We start from the raw sequence: 20,954 nt of genomic DNA, 5'->3' as shown, positions 1-20,954 counted from the left end.
CAAGTCACAAACATTTAAACAAATAAAAATCAATATGCATAATATATTAGCTCTCGGTATAAGTTCAAACCTTGATAATAAAAATAAAAATAGAACACTCTTAAACTTTATCAATGTTATTTTTCTCATTAAGCTCAGTTAATTTCGTTACCATTGAATATTAAATTATTTGGTTACGAATCGATCGCATGCACAAAGCCCCTTCACATAATTTGTATGCATTTTATTAAAAACTTGAACAATTTACAATTCTCTACTGAGAACTAACGCAAAATATCAGAGTATGTATTATTAATTATAATACATTAATTTAACTAACTAAAATAGTGTCACCGCTTATAACAATACTTAAAGCAAAATACATTTTCTTTTTCATTGCCCTTCTTTTGAAAGTTAATTAACATGATGACAGGGGTTTGGTGAGACTGTCAGATAGTTCAACTTTGGTTCAGTGTTCAATTTTAATTAGAAAATCTCCATAAGACAATATTAATGACCCCTATATTAGCTTTTATAGATATGAAACAAGATATGAATCATTCATTTTTCGTAGATTTTCTCGTAGAGTAGCACAGCATTTTCCACGGCGCAATCGAATCGACTCCCCAATACAGATAGTCAATATTTTACCCTTAATAGTAAGTACCTTTGAATTGGCTTCTAAGAATTTACTATTGAATTAGCTCCCTAGTATTTTTTTTCAGAAATATATTGGTTACCAAAATGTTGTTAATATTTTAAAGTTAGGTAGACATTATGTCCTATAGCAGGAACGTAGCAAGACCAATAGCACCCCTGGCAGAAAACAAAATTAGCGCCCCTTCATCCAATTAAGCTGAAAATAATCGATAAGTTTTTTTTTTTTTAAATTATCATATTATTTTAATTGAGAATGCCTCTCGATGAAATAGCACCTTTCGTATAACTGCGCACAAGACAAATGCCCTCTTGCCAGTGCCTAACTAAGGCCCTGTCCTAAAGAAGTTAACGTCAGTATGATTATTAATCTTAACACATCGTTTATGGCATCACATTAGGCATAGACCAATTGCACCTAAAACAAAATTTGTAATTTAAGCCAGTATACCAATTGCGCTGTTCAAAGTTTAAGGACATGTTATTATTAAATATTAATACTCATTTAAAAAAAAAAGTATATACTAGATATAATGTAGAATAATATTATACTTGTAATTTATTAAATTTTTATTATATTTTTTGCATATATTAAGTATTATTAAAGTTAATTGTGTAATTTTGTAATTTTTTTATTGACTGAAAAAATCTTTTTATTAATTGAAATTCGTATAAAAGTATACACTAGGTACAATAATATGTAAAATAATAGTATGATAGTCATTTATTAAATTCGTCTTAAAAGTAAACGTGTATAATATGAGAATCCTTGGTTATATAATAATATTTTAAAGTTTAGGGAGCCAATTCAAATTATTTAATGATTTTCTACTTAATTAAAGTTTTTTTATTCATAAAACTTTATCCATGTTGATAGGTTCACTCTAACTCTCATGACATTCTGAAACTGTTTATTTTTCATGAACCAAGATGCTTATAGTTCTATTATCAGAAATTTATTTTGAAGTTCGTAATTTTAACTCAAATTTGTTTAATGCTGATGATTTAGAAGCTAAATGTCCAATTGGGATATAATTTACCAACTAATTCAGATATTAAAAAATAACACACATAATAAGAAATATAGGTAATAAATACAATTATAATACAACTGGATAATAAAAAATAATGATATATATGTGATATATTATATAATATGTATTATATATAGATACAGTACATACTACATAATATTATAAAAACATATATATAATATTATACAAGTGCTCATATTATTATACATATAAGTCCATCGTAGAAAATTAATACATTTTCTAAAGGAATCTAAAGAAAATTATTTTTATAGTTAATATATTTTGCAAAAGGTAATTTAATCAAGTAATTATTTTACAAATTATAACATATTGTCAATATATAATACAGTAAGGTAAATAATAGGTCAATAGGTGTGTCTCAAATTCCAAACACAAAGATATAAATGATCAAAAAAATACAAGTTTTATTTACACATAATTCGAAATTTTTATGAAATATCAATTTAAAAATAGTCTTTTATGTGATATTCATAAAAAATTCGCAGAATTTTTTTAATTACGTGGGTGGTTCACGTAAATATATTATACTATTCATTATTTATTAAGAACTATAATAATTAATAATTATAACACATAATAATATTGTTTTAGTAAAGTTTGAATCTTTTATACAGTTTTTACTAAATACTAAATTTATTTCGAATTGAATACAAAAATTATACATATTATATTATATACATATACATATATATACTAGGTCATTAAGTACAATTTAGTGGATATAATATGCATCATAATATTTAATGCAATATATTATTCCCGTATATTGTGTAATTAATATGATTTATAATATCAGGAACAATTTAATTATTCTAAAATACACCAAAAATATTATAATAAAATAATAACAATAATTTTGAAGTTTGAAGTTTAAATTTATACAACATTGAATATTGTTTTAATTCAAAAACGAATAGCTGTAGATACTTGAAACCTACACAAAATTTGTATTTTATCATTTCATGTACCTACTTCATGAAATTTTTAAAACATTTTAATTTATTTTAAGCTGTTTAATGACATTTTCCGTTTTCAATTTTATTTTTATTGTAAATGTTAATAAAACTTTATTTGTTGGGTAAAAAATCTTAAAACTTTAATATAAATTACAGAAGTATTAATACAACAACAGTTGAAAAATATTAAAATCAAATAAGCACTATTTGTCTATAGAAATTTAAATTTTTAATTTTGGCAACATTTTTCAAATTGAAAATTTACAAATTATTGTGTAACTAAATATATTATAATATAATATAAGATATCCTAGTTGACAAACCGTCTCCACTCAGAATCATTTTTTAGATTCTGAGCGGAGCGATGAATGTATTGATTTTACCATGATGTGTTTTTTTTTTATTTTGTGTCTGTCAACACGTTTTGGGGCAGTAAAAGTGCTTAGATTTTTAATTTCAGTACCTCGTTCGATCAGAAAGTGAATCTAGTTGGTACTTTGGGGGGGGGGGGGGGGGGGGGGGGGGTCAAAAGTGAAAAATTCTTAATACTTTTGTAAATAATCGAGAAAAACAAACTAATAATTAAGGGAAAACGGGAAATTTTACGCACACTCATTTTTCGACAAAATCGATTTTGGTTTTTGATGTAACTTTAAAACAAATTACCATAGATACATAAAATTTTCACCGAATGTTTAAATAAGTATATTCTATCCACCATGCAATTGTGTACATGCCCCGTAGGACCACATTGGTTGGAGAAGATTTTTGTATATAAGTAAACGGTTAGGCAAGTTCATATTAGATTTGAGGAGAGGTAAATAATCTGTTTTAGAGTATTAAACTATACATATATAACGAGTATAATATGTTCTCATACAAATAAGTAAAAACTTCAAAAATATAATTTTATAAAAAAATGGTGAATGATAATAAATTGATAATATTACTTAAAATCATATATATTATGATTTTTTTTTTTTCAAAAACGTTATAACTTTTTTAGATGATTTCAGTTTGTGTTTACTTTTAAAAGAATCACCGTGTATAATTACAAACAAACATTCATACCTACTTTGTTGTTGGTCCAGATGGTTTTGGCTCTAATATTTAAATATGTAATGCATACCTATAGATCAGTAGTTCTCAACCGGGATGACATGGACCTAGCTTAGGGGTGACGCAGAATTTTAACCAGAAAAGAAAAAAAATTTAAAAAATTAATTTTTCCGAAAACATTCATATAATTTCTTATAGGTAATAAATATACGAGGTGTGTTCAATAAATACCCAGACTAAAATTATTAAAAATTGTATTTCAAACTTACAAATTATTTAAATGGATCACCTTCAAAATAGTGTCCTTTAGCATCAATACAATGCTCCCAACGGTCTTGCCACTTTTTGAAACACCTTTGAATTTCCTCTAAAGGTATAGCCTTTAGCTCTTGTGTCGCGTTATGAATAGTTTCATTAACGTCTTCAAATCTGTGGCCTTTGAGGGTACTTTTCAGTCTCGGAAACAAAAAAAAATCACAGGGAGCTAAGTCGGGTGAATATGGTGGATGAGGTACCACTGGTATATTTTTAGATGTCAAAAATTCACGTACGGAAAGTGCAGAATGCGCCGGTGCATTGTCGTGGTGCAAAAACCACGACTTTGATTTCCACGCTTCTGGTCTTTTACGGCGCACTTTGTCTCTTAATCTTTCTAATACTTGTTTATAGAACACTTGATTTATTGTCTGACCTGTAGGTGCAAACTCATAATGAACTAAACCAAAAAAATCAAAAAAAACTATGAGCATTGCTTTGATGTTTGACCGGACCTGACGACATTTTTTTGGACGAGGTGAATTTGCGGTCTTCCATTGCGATGATTGGACCTTGGTTTCAGGATCATATCCATACACCCATGTTTCATCGCCCGTAATTATTGATTTGATAAAACTTGGGTCATTTGAAACCCGATTTTTTAGATCCAAACACACTTCAATGCGATGTTCCATTTGCTCCTCGGTTAACAATTTTGGCACTAATTTTGCGGACACTCTTTTCATACCCAATTCATCTGATAAAATCGAATGACAAGTACCAATTGATATGCCAACTTCATTAGCTACTTCTCTGACAGTTAATCTTCGGTCGGATCTAATTTTGTCTCGAACTAGAGAAATTATATCATTTGTTTTTGATGTTGATGGACGCCCAGGACGATGGTCATCTTCAATGGATATACGACCTTCTTTAAAACGTTTAAACCAGTCAAAAGTTACACAACGGCTTAGTGCAATATCTCCAAAAGCCAATTTTATTAATTCAAAACTTTCCGTAGCAATTTACCAATTTTGAAACAAAATTTAATACACGCGCGTTGCTCCGAAATATTATCCATTGTGAAATCGCGATTTTATACAAAACGACCAACTTTGAACGCGTATTGTCGATGACTGATTTGAGATAATGATTATTATTATATACTGAAATAATGGTCATTATCTCTAGTTTATTTTGGTGCAATAACATTTCCGATAACATTAAATGTTTTTCTACAATAATTTTAGTCTGGGTATTTATTGAACACACCTATACCACCACTGTCATGTACATAACATACCTCAAAGTTCGTATCTTTATATTAGATTGTATTATTTATATTTAATCTTTTGGTCTGATAAACACGTGTATCTAGTAATAAATATACAGCTACGATTGTTTATTATTTTGATGTTAGTGTGACGCAGTGTTTGATTCTAGTGGCTAAAGGTGACATGAAGCAAAAAAGGTCGAGAACTACTGCTATAGATGATATAAAATATTATAAAAATGCATAAAAATGAGCTATAATTTAAAAAAATAATTGCGGGTAAGGACATGACTATTTTTATCTAAGTTATTTTGAATGAAACATCAACGGGGCCCTCGTTGTCGAACACATGCTACTTCCGACCGGAAACGTAAATGTAAACTAACGAAGAATACGTATACATTATTCTATGAGAATATCAAAATTTACCATTATTTTGTTAAATAGGATAATACTCATTGCGATTTTTGGATATTTATAACAAGTTACCTACTTTGTGACCTGTGAGTAGTATAATAGATTTATATATACCAACCGTGTTTTTTTCATTTATGGAAATATTGAGTCGCCCTTGATAATAATTTGTAAGTACCTACATAGTTTTTAATAAATGCGTAATAATTTATGTACTTTTTCCTACTTACATAATTATATTTTAAATGTATGTAATATTAATATTTTTATTTATATTTTGCAAATAAATGTATTCATAATAGAACACAGTGAATAGGTATACTATCTTACATATTACATACACACAATTATTATTAGAGTTAGGATTTTTCCATTTTTTTTTCCTTTGATTCTATACAATGCTATCCTAGCTAAAAATTTGTTTCATGCTCCCTTGATGCAGAATATTCTAATTTTATTTTGCATTTTTTGCATTTTTTGCATTTTTAGCTATAAATGCATTTTTTTACATCATTTTTCAACATTTTAAAGTCATTTTTCATCACACAGGACAATTTTTTATACTTTTTGTACAATGTAAGGCATTTTTCTCAAATTATAGATTTTAGGGCAAATGTTTATTTTTAATATTCAAATTTATTTATAAATTATTTAAATGCTTAATCTACTTATAATTCATATTTTAAATTACTATTACACCCATTATCACACCCATATCTCTAATAAAAATTGTTATTTATAAATTCGTTTTTTTACTTACTTAATTAGTTTTTTAGATAATTTTTAAGGTTATTTTTTTAAGTTTTTAGGACATTTTCGCATTTTTTTAAGGCAATTTTGTGTGTTGTTTAGGTCATCAACATCCTAACTCTATAGTTATTATAAATCAAATTAAATAATTAAAGATACAGAAATTAATACTATTACTATATTGTATATTAAACAAACTAAAATCACGATATCTAAGCATAATTTATGATTAATGTGATATACCTACCTCACATAGCTTCTACGATAATCCACTCGTACACTGCAGTGTAATATCATTAAATCCATAGATACATGATAATATTATTACACTTATAATAGACATCGAGTGTACGAAAAGACAAGCAAGATAGAATAAAGGTATACAATTTAGAGTATTATATGATAATGTTTATTATAATCAAGATAGTTTGCTATTTATTTTGTCTCATAATATTTCGAATCCATTTTATTGTTCTGTAAAATCAACAATTATTGGAATAATTCCGGATTAAGTTTTGCTCGGATGAGGAATTTTACATTTTTCTTTCTCATACTCGGGTCTCGGACTACTGCGGTATACTAGTTATAGCCTAATTTACTTTCGGAATTTTATAACTTAAAATATTAATTCGTATAGTATTTTATTTTTATACATTGGATAAACGTAAATTGTTATAACAAAAGTTGAACTTTTAAATCGATGACTCTAAATGTTCGTATTATTCATATTGAGCTTAGGGATTTACCTCTGCAGCAGTGCTTTTCATTGTGTTTAGTTCATTTTTATTTTAAAAAAATTTGGTGTTTGTTCAGTATTATATTATTAATATGGTATGTCAATATGTCATAGATTGAATATAAAAAACACTACAACTTCATAATATTGTTTTACAATATACCCATATGTTATTATCTACTACTCAATTCTAAAAACTAATTCTTATAAAATGAATTACTATAAGACAGTTATATTTTGTAAACGTATTACGTATACAGGTTAGGTTATGTTACCTTCGATATTTGTTTATATTTCTATAATAACATTGGTACAGTAATATTGTTTTATAATTAGAAAATGTTTTTATTTGATTTTAAAAACCACGAGTTTTTCATAGGTGTTTGATCTGACTACATAACTTAAGTTCATTTTTTCAAGCATCGATTGTGTTGATTTTGGACAATCATCACTGCAGATCATTCGTACAATATTATTGTTTATTTTCCATACTTGCTGTTTTATACTCATATCCAGTGGATAATATAGTATAGGAAAATATTGGATCGCAAACATGAAAGACCAGCCGTGTCGCTGTGGTGGTACATGCGGTGCTCTCTGGTAGTGTCTGGGGTAAGGAAACATGAGAAAAAATAATAGGAAAATCCTCTTCCGATAAATCAATCGATCTTCCCCTTTCGTCATCTATGGATTGGGTGCGGCGGCATGCGAGGCAAATGGCGCCCTCTAGCCGCGGACTTCAGTCGCCAGTGGGAACCAATGGGTGGCGATGTCTCAACGTTCGGGCTCCGCCGCCGCCACGGCCGACGGTGGACCAGCGATCCAGCATTATGTTTAGTCGTGTCGTGCGTTTGTACCGGCATCGTTGTGGTTCCACCCGTCGTTTTTCGCGTTTATAATAAAATATTGTCGTTTTACGTTTCTTACGTCCGGTGAGCAGTATGGTTCCGAAAGATCTACCGTGATACATATTCGGTTCCGGTTGGTTTATACCAACTGTAGAAGTGATCATTCTCCGATTGAGTACCATCAGCTACAATTTACCATCCCACTCCGTTTCGGGTGGCCGCTGACGAGTTCTCTTCAATTAAAAGTCTTGGTGAGATTACCTATCTATGACACTAGCTTATGAATTAATTGATATAATATCTATGCCAGATACAATATCTTACCCGACTTTACGAAATCATTTTATTTTTCGAGTAGGTACTTATCTTATCGTGATAGTTAGTAGTGACAGCGATTACAAATCTATATTGTAATGTTTTTGAATAGGCATGGCTAATTATTACCTACCTGTTCAAGAGAGGAAGCATTCCACTTTTCACCACCAACCCTACAAACCATTTTGCGACGAAACTTTTTCGCAATGTTACATTCTCGTGGGACAACCATTGATTGGAGTTTTGTTTTCTCTAAATCTCGGTTTGTTTTAACTAGTCGACTAAACTACTGCAATAATTCTCGTGAAAAACCGCCTAGTTTTTTTTCCGGTTGATTTGTACATGTACCTACAGTGTAATTACCATTATAACTAACACTGCAGTGTGCTTACAATCCGCGTTACAGTAATAAAATATGGCAATTTAATAAGATACGTGTGCTACGACTCGTTTCATACTCGATATTGTTTCACGCGATCATATGCATGATAGCTCTGGCGAATTTACGATACTCGTTTACGAGAAAACGAACAAGTGTCTTGGGGGGAAGTATAGCGAACCTTATAAGACGTGTAATATTACAATAAACAGATACCTAGCAATTTCTTGGTATCTTGAAATTAGTCACGCTGCTATGCGCTCACGCTAAAAGTTCTTTGGTGATGCGTATTATTTTGTGCTTAAATATTATATCATTTTATGTTCATCGACCGTTCAGATATAAATATATTATATTAGCGTGAAAATCATAATAAATGTTTTAACTTTTAATGTTCACATTATAGCAGCTTTGTATAAAGACTAAAGAGACGTATGGTTGGAGTAGGATGGCTATGTAGTACATCTGGTCTGGTAGGTAATTATTAAAATGAATTGTACAAAGCATTCGGAGTACGTCTCTTTAGTACGAAACTGTCCATGTTTAGTTTTTATAAGAGTACTGTAATTATACAAATTCATAATGTATTGCTTAACTATGCTGCTTTTATATTGGCCAAGGATGCATTTTGTTTGGTTATAGATGAGCTGCGTGAACTTTTCTAATACTTAATATATTTTGCATAATGTTCATGTATAAACAAAGATTGGTCGAAAAGTCGCTTTCAGATGAATAAACAAATTATTATAGTTGAAATATTTCAGTAAATTGCACTCATAAAATGAATACACGCCTCTATATATATACTGCATGTACCTATATGAATGAACTATTCTAATATTTCAAATAGATAAAAAAAAATAAGCTTTTTTGAACGATCCCTCTTTTGTTGTACATATTTTAATATTTAACTACACTACGAGATATACATATTAATTTTTAAAATACTTGTTGTGTTTTGAAATTATTCTTGTAATTGAATTCACTTTCAGCTGAATGATCTTTGTATAATATAATCGCATGATACATAATACATTGCTTTATCTTATGACTTTCGCTCATCTTGCACAATTATTACTGAAATTTAAATTGCGTTTTAAAACGTATCTGAAAATCTTAATAGTTCTCTGTAAAAGTTTATTCTTAATGTATTAAAAATATATAAAATTAATTATCTCGGTCATTCAATTTCCATATATTACCATCTAAAATGAACTAAGATATCTATTTGTATGGCTGTTGCCACTTATAATATTTATTCGTACATTTTTACTGTCCATTGTTGTATATAATTTATTTTAATATTCATTCAAAATTATTTGGTGATACCTATTACCTAGCTACCTAAACTTAATTTACTTTGTAATTTGTTTAGTAAAATTCAGCTTTATTCATACAGCATTTTACACAAATTCACAAAATACAACATTCTCAAATAATAGAACTTAATTAAAACTAAAATCCATGAGACTAATAGATGGATATAAAATAATATAATACAGATAACATTGCAAATCCTGAGGAAAATATATGGTTCAAATTTCAAATTTGACTATAGGAATTAGTTACCTATACTATCTATAATATTTGAAATTAACTTTATTTTTATTCTTCATTAGGAAATAAATCTATTAACCTTACCGTATTATGATTCTACATGAAGATAGTTATAGTCAAGACGTTTATTACTAGCTATAGCTACTATACTTAATGATTAAAGGCTTAAAGCAGACAACATTTATTACAGTCCTTTTTTCAACATCCAAAAATTCTTTTCTTCTCTAACCCTTTGTTTATTTGTTCTATGTGTCCCTCCGAGGATAATTTTACCAATCTTAGTGGGCTATAAAAACGAAAAGGCAAATGCAGTGAGATGATATTTTTTTCGAGACTTAAAATTTGATCTCCAAAAAAGTTTTAATAAAAAAAATTATTTTTTGGTATAGTGTACACACTCATATAACAATTGGAAAGAAAAAACTTCAAACTTATTGATGAAAGTAATACTGGAACAATTTAGATCCTATCGGTGCTTGCTACTTTTATTATAGCCTATAAGTACGTATGTTTGAACTCCGAAGTTTTTTCATTACTTATGAGTTATGTTATATAACTGAACGTGGAATAAAAAAAAAAACATTTTGATTTTTATCTTTGTGTATTGGGTTTTTATTTTTATTATTATTAAATAGTTGACAGTTTCATTTCCGTATTTTTGTTTTGAACAGTTTTAAAAAATGTTCGATTATTCGACAAATCGGCAGACTTGTCAAAATGATATTAGTATAATACCTACTATGATTTATTAAACACGTTAGACAAAAATGTTTTAATCTATTATAGTATACAGCCATACGAGTACCTAGGTGCGTGTAACACGTCGTTTTAAAACGAGTGTTTTATCCGTAAAAGTCTGTATGGTATATATATCAACATACAATATTGTCTTTTGAAATTACATGAAATAGGTATAATATTTTAATTTGTCTTAGTAAAACCTTTCATGAAATATTTAAAATATGTATTTTTCATCAAAAAGACAGGAAGTGTAAATTAAGTTCTTATAACAATATTACCATATTATTTATTTATAACCATATATATTCATATTTTTCTTTATAATTTATCAGCAGTAAATTATTCATGAACATTGGAAACACTTCTTTATTATTCCTAGTAGCAGTGTTATATCCAACTGATCTACTTATGACCATCCTACAAGTACCACGAGGCAAAACCAATCATAATATTCAGGGCCATATTTACGCACGGACAAAATAGACATTGTCTTAGGCCCACCGGTGACTAACACTGACTATGTAATATATATACATAATACATATGTACATTTGGCCCAATTTTTTATTTTGTCCTGGGCCATATACTTGGTAAATCAGGCTCTGATAATATTATGATTAGTCTTTGAGCTGAAGATAAAAACGAGTGATATTGGGATACACGATATAATATAAAATACGGCCACTCCAAACATAATGTTTGCATCTTTAATATTTTTCAAATGCATAGATTATTATGGTTATTAGTGGCATACATAATCTTATACGTTTATAAAAAGGTACACGTTCTAAGTTCTTCGAGTGTCTTGTCTGTGTGTGTACAATTGAGGACCCCCCTAGGATTTGTGAATAATTTCACTTCGGGGGAGGCTGAACTACGGGCTGTCATTGTGGTCACCAGCGACCGATATATATAAAATACTTATATATTATTGTTTGGCGAAAAATAAATAAATAGTTGATCCGAATTTTAACGATTTATGTCGTGTGGCGTTCTACGTAATATTATAATATAATACAGCGCCAAAATATACCTATATTTATAGTAAAAATTATAATAATATATATTGCAGTATATTATATTGTAACGCAAGTCGGTTGTTTTCATTGGCGCTGGCCATCGGCGACGGGCGGCGTGGTGTCGTCGACCCTCGCGTGCACTATTTTTAAAAACGTCGTCGCACACTCCAAATTCGGACCAAAAAAACCGCGCGTCCTCATTTCCCCCCTTATATAACAACCAAACGTGTCATACCGAGTCAACCGTTAATTCACGTGTGTTTTGGTAGTTTTTAGTAGTTAAGTTAATTTATTGTGAGTATTGAGTATTATATTGATGAGTCTATTATGCGCACTCATAGATTTTGTGCTAATATAATATTACTATATACCTATTATTTACTATATCTTACTATCATAGTACAATAGTATAATATTATACAACCTACTGGCGACCGTTTTAGAACTACGACGAACGAGACCATATGTCCCTCAGCTGTAGCGAGAAAAACGGTATTTTTCAAAAAAAAACACATGCGTAATCTGAGAAAATAATACGACATCGCGGTGCCGCCAGGTGTTATAAAAGAATATACACTCTTGTTTATTATATATTACAATAGGTACATGTATAAAATAATAATTATATATATATAAATAATATTTCTTGTGTGCACACAGTGTGAAACCGGTTCCTACAATTTTACGAAGCCACCCGTTTACGTTATTACTTATATAATATACGCGCGGGCCAGGATCTACGAGTATATACCTGGTTACTGGCTGGCCAGGTGTAGTTTTTGTTTATGTGTATTGACTAGGCACGCGAGTGTTGTGTACCTATATATCATGGTCTTCCGGTTTTACACTACAGTATCAAATTCGGTTTGGTATAGATATATCATGTATTATAATATATTTTATCATATAGTTATAGGCCTCGTTGTATATCTTAGGTGTATACGCGTATTAACATTTTTTTTCTTCTTTAATCGAATAAGCTCTGGCGCGTGTCCTTTTTAAACCACACCGATTCCATTCTAACATTATAGATATACGGTAGATAATTACTTTATTAGCGTAATAATATGTCGTTTAGTGTTTATTACATGACAACAATGTTCCACGTATAATGTTGTATACTCTGACCCTCTCCCCACCCCTAAACGATTTTAATCGGGTTGTTATCATTTTCATTTTTTTTTTATTCTTTCGTAAAACCTACCGTTCTTTTTTCTTTTCTAATGCCTACGTCTCGGTGTCGCCTACACTAAATGTAGTTAATAATGTTATTTTGATGACTCTACGTGAACTTAATCTTAACATTAAATATCCTTTATCAAATAATAACAGATAATATAAGATACAAACTAAAATTCACTTTAATATAATAATCGCGATTCGTTGCACAATAGATGTTTGATTATATAGGATTCTGAGCGTGGTGATTATGTGATTAATTGAATATAAGTCAACGTAGGTACATGAACTTTTTAATTGATTTGACCATTGATTCATCAGTACATAAGTATCTTTCGAAAAAAAAATTAAAACTTAGGAGCATAAACATTAAATTCATTATTGAAAGTTAAAGTATTGTCGTGATCAAGTACTTAATCAAATTGCTGTGATGATATAATTTATGAATGATTTAACGTGACAACAGGCTTACAGGTTTATACTACGAGCACTATTACGACATTTTTTAGAACATCTGACATCAGGGAATGTGATACTATACAAAATTAACGAAATTTCATTACAATAATAAACGGCAGCATTAGTGCAATTTTATTGAAATTGATTCGATACTAATAAATCGCACAAGAGGTGCATATTGTGGCAAATTACAAAACCACGAAATCGAAAAAATGGGCGGAAGTATGTTACACATAATATATCGTGTACAAAATAAAAAGCTCAGCATCATTGAGAATCTCATTGTGACACGGCTGGTGAAAATTTACGACCGGACGTCAAGGTAGCACAATTTATTTTCCTTGATCGAGTTTATATCGTTTGTACTTACTATATGATACGCCTATAGTCTCGGTAGATTGTCCAGCACTATTGGCTGTATCATAGCAGTTCATATATTACTGTATATGTACCTATACATTAAGCGTATATATCTATAGGTCCGTGAAATTAGATTGTTAACGTATTAAATGAGAAGATTAGACATTATAGTAGACATGTAGAAATGAAAAAATAAGAAATACGTACTATAACATAGGATAAACGATAGTTTATACTTTGAACAACTTTCGTAATAGTATAATTCCTGTCGGTGATGATATTTTTTAAGAACTGTGTTTTTGAATGTTTGATAATTGATAAGTGGGGAATGAGGTGGCCAAGTGGTCTACCGCGTCGGCTGTGGCTCAGCCGCACCGGGTTCGATCCTCGACCATCGGGCGGCATTTTTCTCCGGGCAAGTCACGGTGTCCGGAGAACAAGTGCCACCATCCCCCACTCCGGGGCATGACAGAAATCTACGGGTGCCCCAATAGAAATTCTGCCAAAACTCTCACCCACGTGTAAAACCAACCTACAGTTCCATAAAAAAAATCTACAGTACTACCCCCTTCCCAATGGCCTTAGTTGCCGCGGGATAATTAAAAAAAAAAAAAAAAATTATAAGTAATTTGAAAATTTAAATAAATTTATCTCTTCATTTTCACAAAATATAGTTTAATTTTTTTTTATACTTCATCATACTATTGGTATTATTCATTTTTAAATTCGTTTAAGAGTTTACAACTTATTTTATAATTGTGTAATTAGAAATACGTAGAATACTATATTCAAAATTCCGATGTACCAACATATGTGTTGAAGAAATTGTACAGAAAAAATTTGAAGTTTTTACAAAAATATTATTTTTTCTTCGAAGACATTATTGTTTCGTCTAAATACAAATATTTATTTAGAAAATTAGTATTACCTGCAGTTAAACGTGTCATCCTGTAGCATGTTGTTATGCAATAACTGCATATTATATTCAGAATACGTCTTAATGCTTACCTCCACTCGCCACCGGTACATCATAACATCGACCCACGTCATCGCGTTATATAGTGCATACAAACACACGCGTTTATATACATTATATAATACTTACGCATATGAGATTTTTATAGTGTATTGTCGCATCCTTTTGGAACAATACCGCGTGAAATTAAACATATTGTAATATTGCATCGTATTACTATACTCGACGATGCACGGAAGAATGGACTTGTTGTGCGACGGTACTTCCAGGCTACAATGTACACCAGCTATAACACGTGGGCTGAGGGGATGCGGAGTAATGTCAGAGCAGAGTACTTATAAGATTATTTATATATATTGTGACCGATCGCGAGTCGCGACGCCACGGTTATACGGAAAGAAGTATTATTATTGTGATTGTCGTGCGTATAGGTAGTATTGTTTACTTGATTGCGTCCATTGTGTGCACTCTAGTCGCACACGCGTACCATGTTCAAGTCGTGGCTAGTTAAGTATTTTATATATTATTATATTATTGATGCGTGTGCGTGCAGTACCTCTATTTATTCGTAACATAGTCACGCCTACAGCCCTTGTCATAATATAAGTTAATAGGTGCCTATACACGATAGTGCGCCGGTGATGAGATGTGTGAATACCATGATAGACAAGCGCATCCGAAGGGATGCAAGTAGGTGCATTTGCCCCTATCTCGGACTTTTTTTCTTTATAATTTTCAATAATATTACGAGTTTTGACATAAATATATTATATATAGTATACAACTCATGCATGTACTTTTTGATTTTTGATTTTTATAAAAATACTTTGCGAAATAGGAAACTACAATATGTCTTTTTTTTAGTTTGTGTCAAATTTATTTATGATTAATGAAAGTATTAATTTATTAATTATTTAAGTTTTAAATAAGTTTATTAATAATTATTGTTCTAATTTAATTCAGTATAATGGAATATATACGTTTATATAGTTATAGCCACTTATAGGTAACGAACGAACGAACCAAAAGAATTTAAAATTAATTGAGACGTCTTCTGATAGCTTATTAATATGAAATATTGAAAGTAGGTAGGTCTAAACAATTTAACCATAATATTAAAATAGTATAGATAAGTAAGTTCAATGAATAACTATACCCCCTCCCCTTGAATAAATGTATGCCGATGCCCTTGACGGATAATCAGTATAGGACATAGGTATACGCGTTTGTCGGACTTCATAATATTTCGACTGCGTAAAATATATTTTTTTTATCGATTTTGGTTAGCACGTGCCTGCAGCTGTAGCATGGTAAAGTGGGGAGCAGAGTGACGGGAAAATAATCACCGCGCGCTCAGCCTTTTGTGTGCACGGCAGTGAAGAGCAGCAAATGCGACTATACCGATGACGACGACGGAAATCTGAAAATATCTAAACGCGCGGCGCTGCACGTCTGCTACCTACTTATATTTTAACCTCTCGGGCGCACATCGTATAGCGTATGTTATTATTGTAGATATTATACTATTCTTTTTTTTTTGTCCAAAAAATATCCACTTAGTTAAGAAATATATATTATGTTTATATATACATATAATGCAACGCGCGCACCGTCAATCAAGAGCACCGTAATTGCGTTTATTTTTAGACACTCAAGATTATGTGATGGTGTCCCCTTTCCGGTGCCATGACTCGAAATTCGGAAACATTTTGTTACGATTTACTGCCATTATAATAATGTGGACTTCGCGTACACATATACTTGTCTGCTGAAGCATATTATAGTTAATGTTGGATAAAAATTTGTATACGATATCGAACAGAGAGTTTAATCAAATACAACCTCTTAGAATACCTACTTAACACTAACACTGTACATAATTTATTTTTTGTGTATTTTTAGTATTTTAAATCAAGGATCTCCAGCTAATTTATTGTATTGATACATCTCAAGGACCTTTTAAACTAGATAGAATACTATATTTTGCAAATTAAATACCATATATGTCTAAACCATGTCACTTGGAGACTGCAATGCACCACCCACCTGTATTAGAGCATTAATTGACAGTATAAAATATAGTATTAATCTGGGTTCCTGAATAAAATAATTATATTCAGCATAATTATTATGCTATTACATGTGTTTTATGCGTTATCATATATTTCTATTTATTTTATTATGGCAGTGTAACTAATTAAATACTATAAGATTCTCTTGCGATTGTTATTGAAATCGCCTGACACCTAGCTATTACAGTTGATTAAACAGCTACAATGTACACGACGTTTTAAGCGTGGCACAAAATTTGTCCTAATCTTGAAGCACATTACTTTATCATCAGTATTAACCTTAAGTACTGATAATCGCACAATTAAATATGCATTACAGTTATATCTACTTCTTCATTATATTGTAATTATTATGAGTTATGACCTCAAAACGTGTTAAACTTAGTATAATATTAATGTTATGGTAATACAACATAAACATTCAAAACTTTTCTTGTCTGGCCCCTGGTCTAAGAATAAAACTCTAAACCAACATGGACATTCTGTTAGGGAGTTTTCCTTTTGTAAAGTGATTTTCAAATGTTACATACATACAGGGTGTTCTACAGAGATCTGACAAATTAAATAACTTTTTTTTTTTATTGATCGTTTATAACTTCGGCAACAAAAATATTAACGAAAATATTAATTTAAAAAAATTGTAAAAAATCAGCCATTCGATTTAAATAAGTGTTTTTACCATATAAATTTTTCTAAAAATCAGATTTACAAATTGGTTATATTGAATATTTCGAAAAAAAATTTTATCAATTTTTAAGTTTTTTATTTTCAGTGTTAAAAAATAAAAAACAAAAAATATACTCTAAAAATGTAGCGCAAGTGTCTATGGATTATATTTAAAAGAAATTTTTAAAAAATATTGATTAGAACAAAAGTTATTTCATTTGTCAGAATGTCAGATCTCTTTGGGACACCCTGTATATTGGCAATACATTAAATAATTAGAATGGTAAGTATTTTGAGTAGTATTTGAATGAGCATGTTCAATGTTAAATCACTAAAATATCACTAGAATATTCTACTCATATCAACTAAAATCAATTTAGTATTAATTATACCTACTTGGAAATTAACTGTACATTTATTTTATTTACACATACCTATTTGTGTGTTAACATACTAATTTAGTCTAACCTTAAGGTATACATCTTTTAAACGCTAATTATTGTTTATGTTTATGTATTGAACAATTTTCAATCAAAATATTAAAAAATACAAAGTATATATACCTACATTGAAAATACATTTTCAATATATTAAGTATTTCTATGATACTGTCCCAAAAATCAAACTTGTATTAGGGAACAACGGTTATAAATAATACAATTAACAATATGAAATAACGAGATAAAATAATAATACGAAGAAAGTAATATTGATATAAAAATAACTATAAATTTTATAATTTGTTGTGTTTAAAGGTTGTACCTAGTTTTACAAATTATTAGAAGAAAATTTTTTTGATTTCTAAAATTACCACGTAAAACTCATCACTACGATATATACATGTTTATTTTATATTATACATACAATTTCAGAGTGAATCATGTATTTTTCCAAATGAGGGTGTCCCACTATTATATTATAATAATATGCTTTTAAGACTTTTCATGATTCATCTCGTTTTACCCCATTGATTTAAAGGAATAATATAATGAAACCAGTTTTTTTCTTAAACTAATAACATAGTTAGCTATATACGAGGTTATAATATTTCAGTAGTTATTTTAATGATACAAATATGAAATAATGTTTAGTTAAATATTCGTAATCATAATATTGCTATTTACTTAATACAGTTATTTGAAATAGTGCAGCGACATAACCAATTTTTCAGCTTTCTGTAAATGTGATTTCATATTTGTTATGAGTTATAACTAATAAATAATATAATAATATGCTTTGATATCAGTACTGGGACTACTATGGTACACAACTTATAGTTTCATTAAAATAAAATGGTATTTTTAAATAACATAGGTATATTGTTTAAGCCTAAGGAGATAACATTTTTAATTTGATAATTATTTATGATATGATTATCATAAGGAAATATTAATTTAAAGTTAACTAATTAAATTAGTATAATTTTCAATATTTAATTGTAACTCTACTGTTTGATCATTAAACGATATTCTATTACAATATTTTGATTCAATAATGTATGAAATAAAATATGAAAATATATACAATGAACATGGTCTTCTAACGTTACTATCATCTATAGCTTTTAAATTTATTAATTTTAGTATACGTATTTTTTTGTTACTGGCATTTGTATCTTTTTCATTTATATTAGATACTAACTTTTTTTTTTTAAAGTTAACCAAAAATGAATAATTATTTTATATTATGGCATTATTAATTTTACTGGTTACCTTTTTTTATGGTCAATATTAATTGTGAGGAATTATTATTTTTCTATCAATAAACAATTGACAGCGGATGATTAGTCATCAGTTAGGTGTTATTATTGTATTCCTGGTTTATATTATTGAACGTGTCCATAAACTTAATTGTACATTTATTTTAAGACATATATTATAATAAATTGTAACTTTCATTCAATATTATAGTGTCGGTTGTCGACCATGGTGCAAAAATAATGATAATTTGTGAATCTTTTATGTTTGTGAAATGCATTGAATTTATTTATTTTTTTGATTTTGACTTTGTGGTAAAAAAATACTAGTATTTAAAAAAAGTAGGTCAGCATTTCGGAGGTGGATATTTGTCCATCATCCCTTTGGTCCTCGGACAGGATAGTGTGATTTTACTGACTCGATTTGAATGCAATGATTGCATTCGATAAAAAACGATTCTGAGCGGACGAGGGTATCTTTTTTATTTAATTTTATTTGATTCTATAGTGATAAACAAAGCGTTATAAGAACAGCTTAAGTACGATTTATATAAGTAGGTGATTTATATAATTATAATTATAATTTATAATTAGAAAATATAAAAAATGAAAAAAAAAATATAAAATAAAAGAAAAAGCGGCTTAGAAGTCACTCAAATGTTTTGAAAGTTTTACCATGTCTAGGTAAGGATAATATAAGTAAACAACCCAAATTTCAAGTTTTTACGAATAATAAACCGAAAACCTAACCGAATTACAAAAAAAACTCTCAAAATTAACATGTCTATAAATAGCTCAAAAATGGCTAATTATTTATAAATATTATAAAATCGTGAAATCGTGAAATCGTGAAATCGTACGTTTTTTCTCTTTTAACCGCTTTTATTTCAAGTATCGTTTCGAAAATCCAAAAATGACCTCTTTAAAGTACCAGCTCAAGAACATTACCTTTAGAAAAGGTGCTACACTTGATACTTTTAAACAAATTTAGAGGGAGAAAAAGTGTTTACAGAATAAAAAAGGAAAAGAAAAATAAAAATTATGGAATCAACGTCATCGATATATATACGCTTCCTATGACTCATTTGTTCATTGTGTGTCTCTCTATTAGCACTACCCCATTTCATTTGACGAGGGTGGAAATAGATGTGGTTAGAAGGTCAAACGTAACGTGTTTTGAATTAATTTTCATCAGCTGAAAGAGCGGAGTACCTAACTATAATTTTAATTTTGTAATAACGTTTAACGCGTCCGTGGAAATATTTAATTAAATTGCTGGAGATAAAGCATATCATGTTTATTAACATATTATTTATACATTATATTTATAACGTTGTTTTCATTAGCCAATGAATAAATCATAAATTATTCCTAAACGTTTATTATAATTTTTATGTATCTGAAAACTGATTGTATTACTTTTGTTTTTACCCATCTTTTGTTTAAAATTACTAAAATATTCTATAGTTAAGTAAATAATTATGAATTTGTTAGTTTATGATTTGTATAAAATATTAATTTAATTTAATGATACTATAAAAAAAAAAAAAAAA

General features: G+C 29.1%; 1 protein-coding gene across 1 annotated transcript in view; it reads left to right on the top strand.

The window, feature by feature from the left end:
* The first annotated feature begins 7,984 nt into the window (after window positions 1–7,984).
* Window positions 7,985–20,954, top strand: part of tinc (transmembrane protein tincar) — a 72,481-nt gene continuing 59,511 nt past the window's right edge. Inside the window, exon 1 of the mRNA XM_015519263.2 lies at window positions 7,985–8,233. The gene's annotated coding sequence lies outside the window, so the exon portion shown is untranslated. The remainder of the gene's footprint in view (window positions 8,234–20,954) is intronic.

Source organism: Diuraphis noxia, unplaced genomic scaffold (assembly GCF_037042655.1).
Source record: "Diuraphis noxia isolate RWA-SAM2 unplaced genomic scaffold, SU_Dnox_SAM2 contig0003, whole genome shotgun sequence".
Classification (NCBI taxonomy): domain Eukaryota; kingdom Metazoa; phylum Arthropoda; class Insecta; order Hemiptera; family Aphididae; genus Diuraphis; species Diuraphis noxia.
Note: the sequence above shows the minus strand (reverse complement) of the source record. Positions and strands in the feature narration are given on the sequence as shown.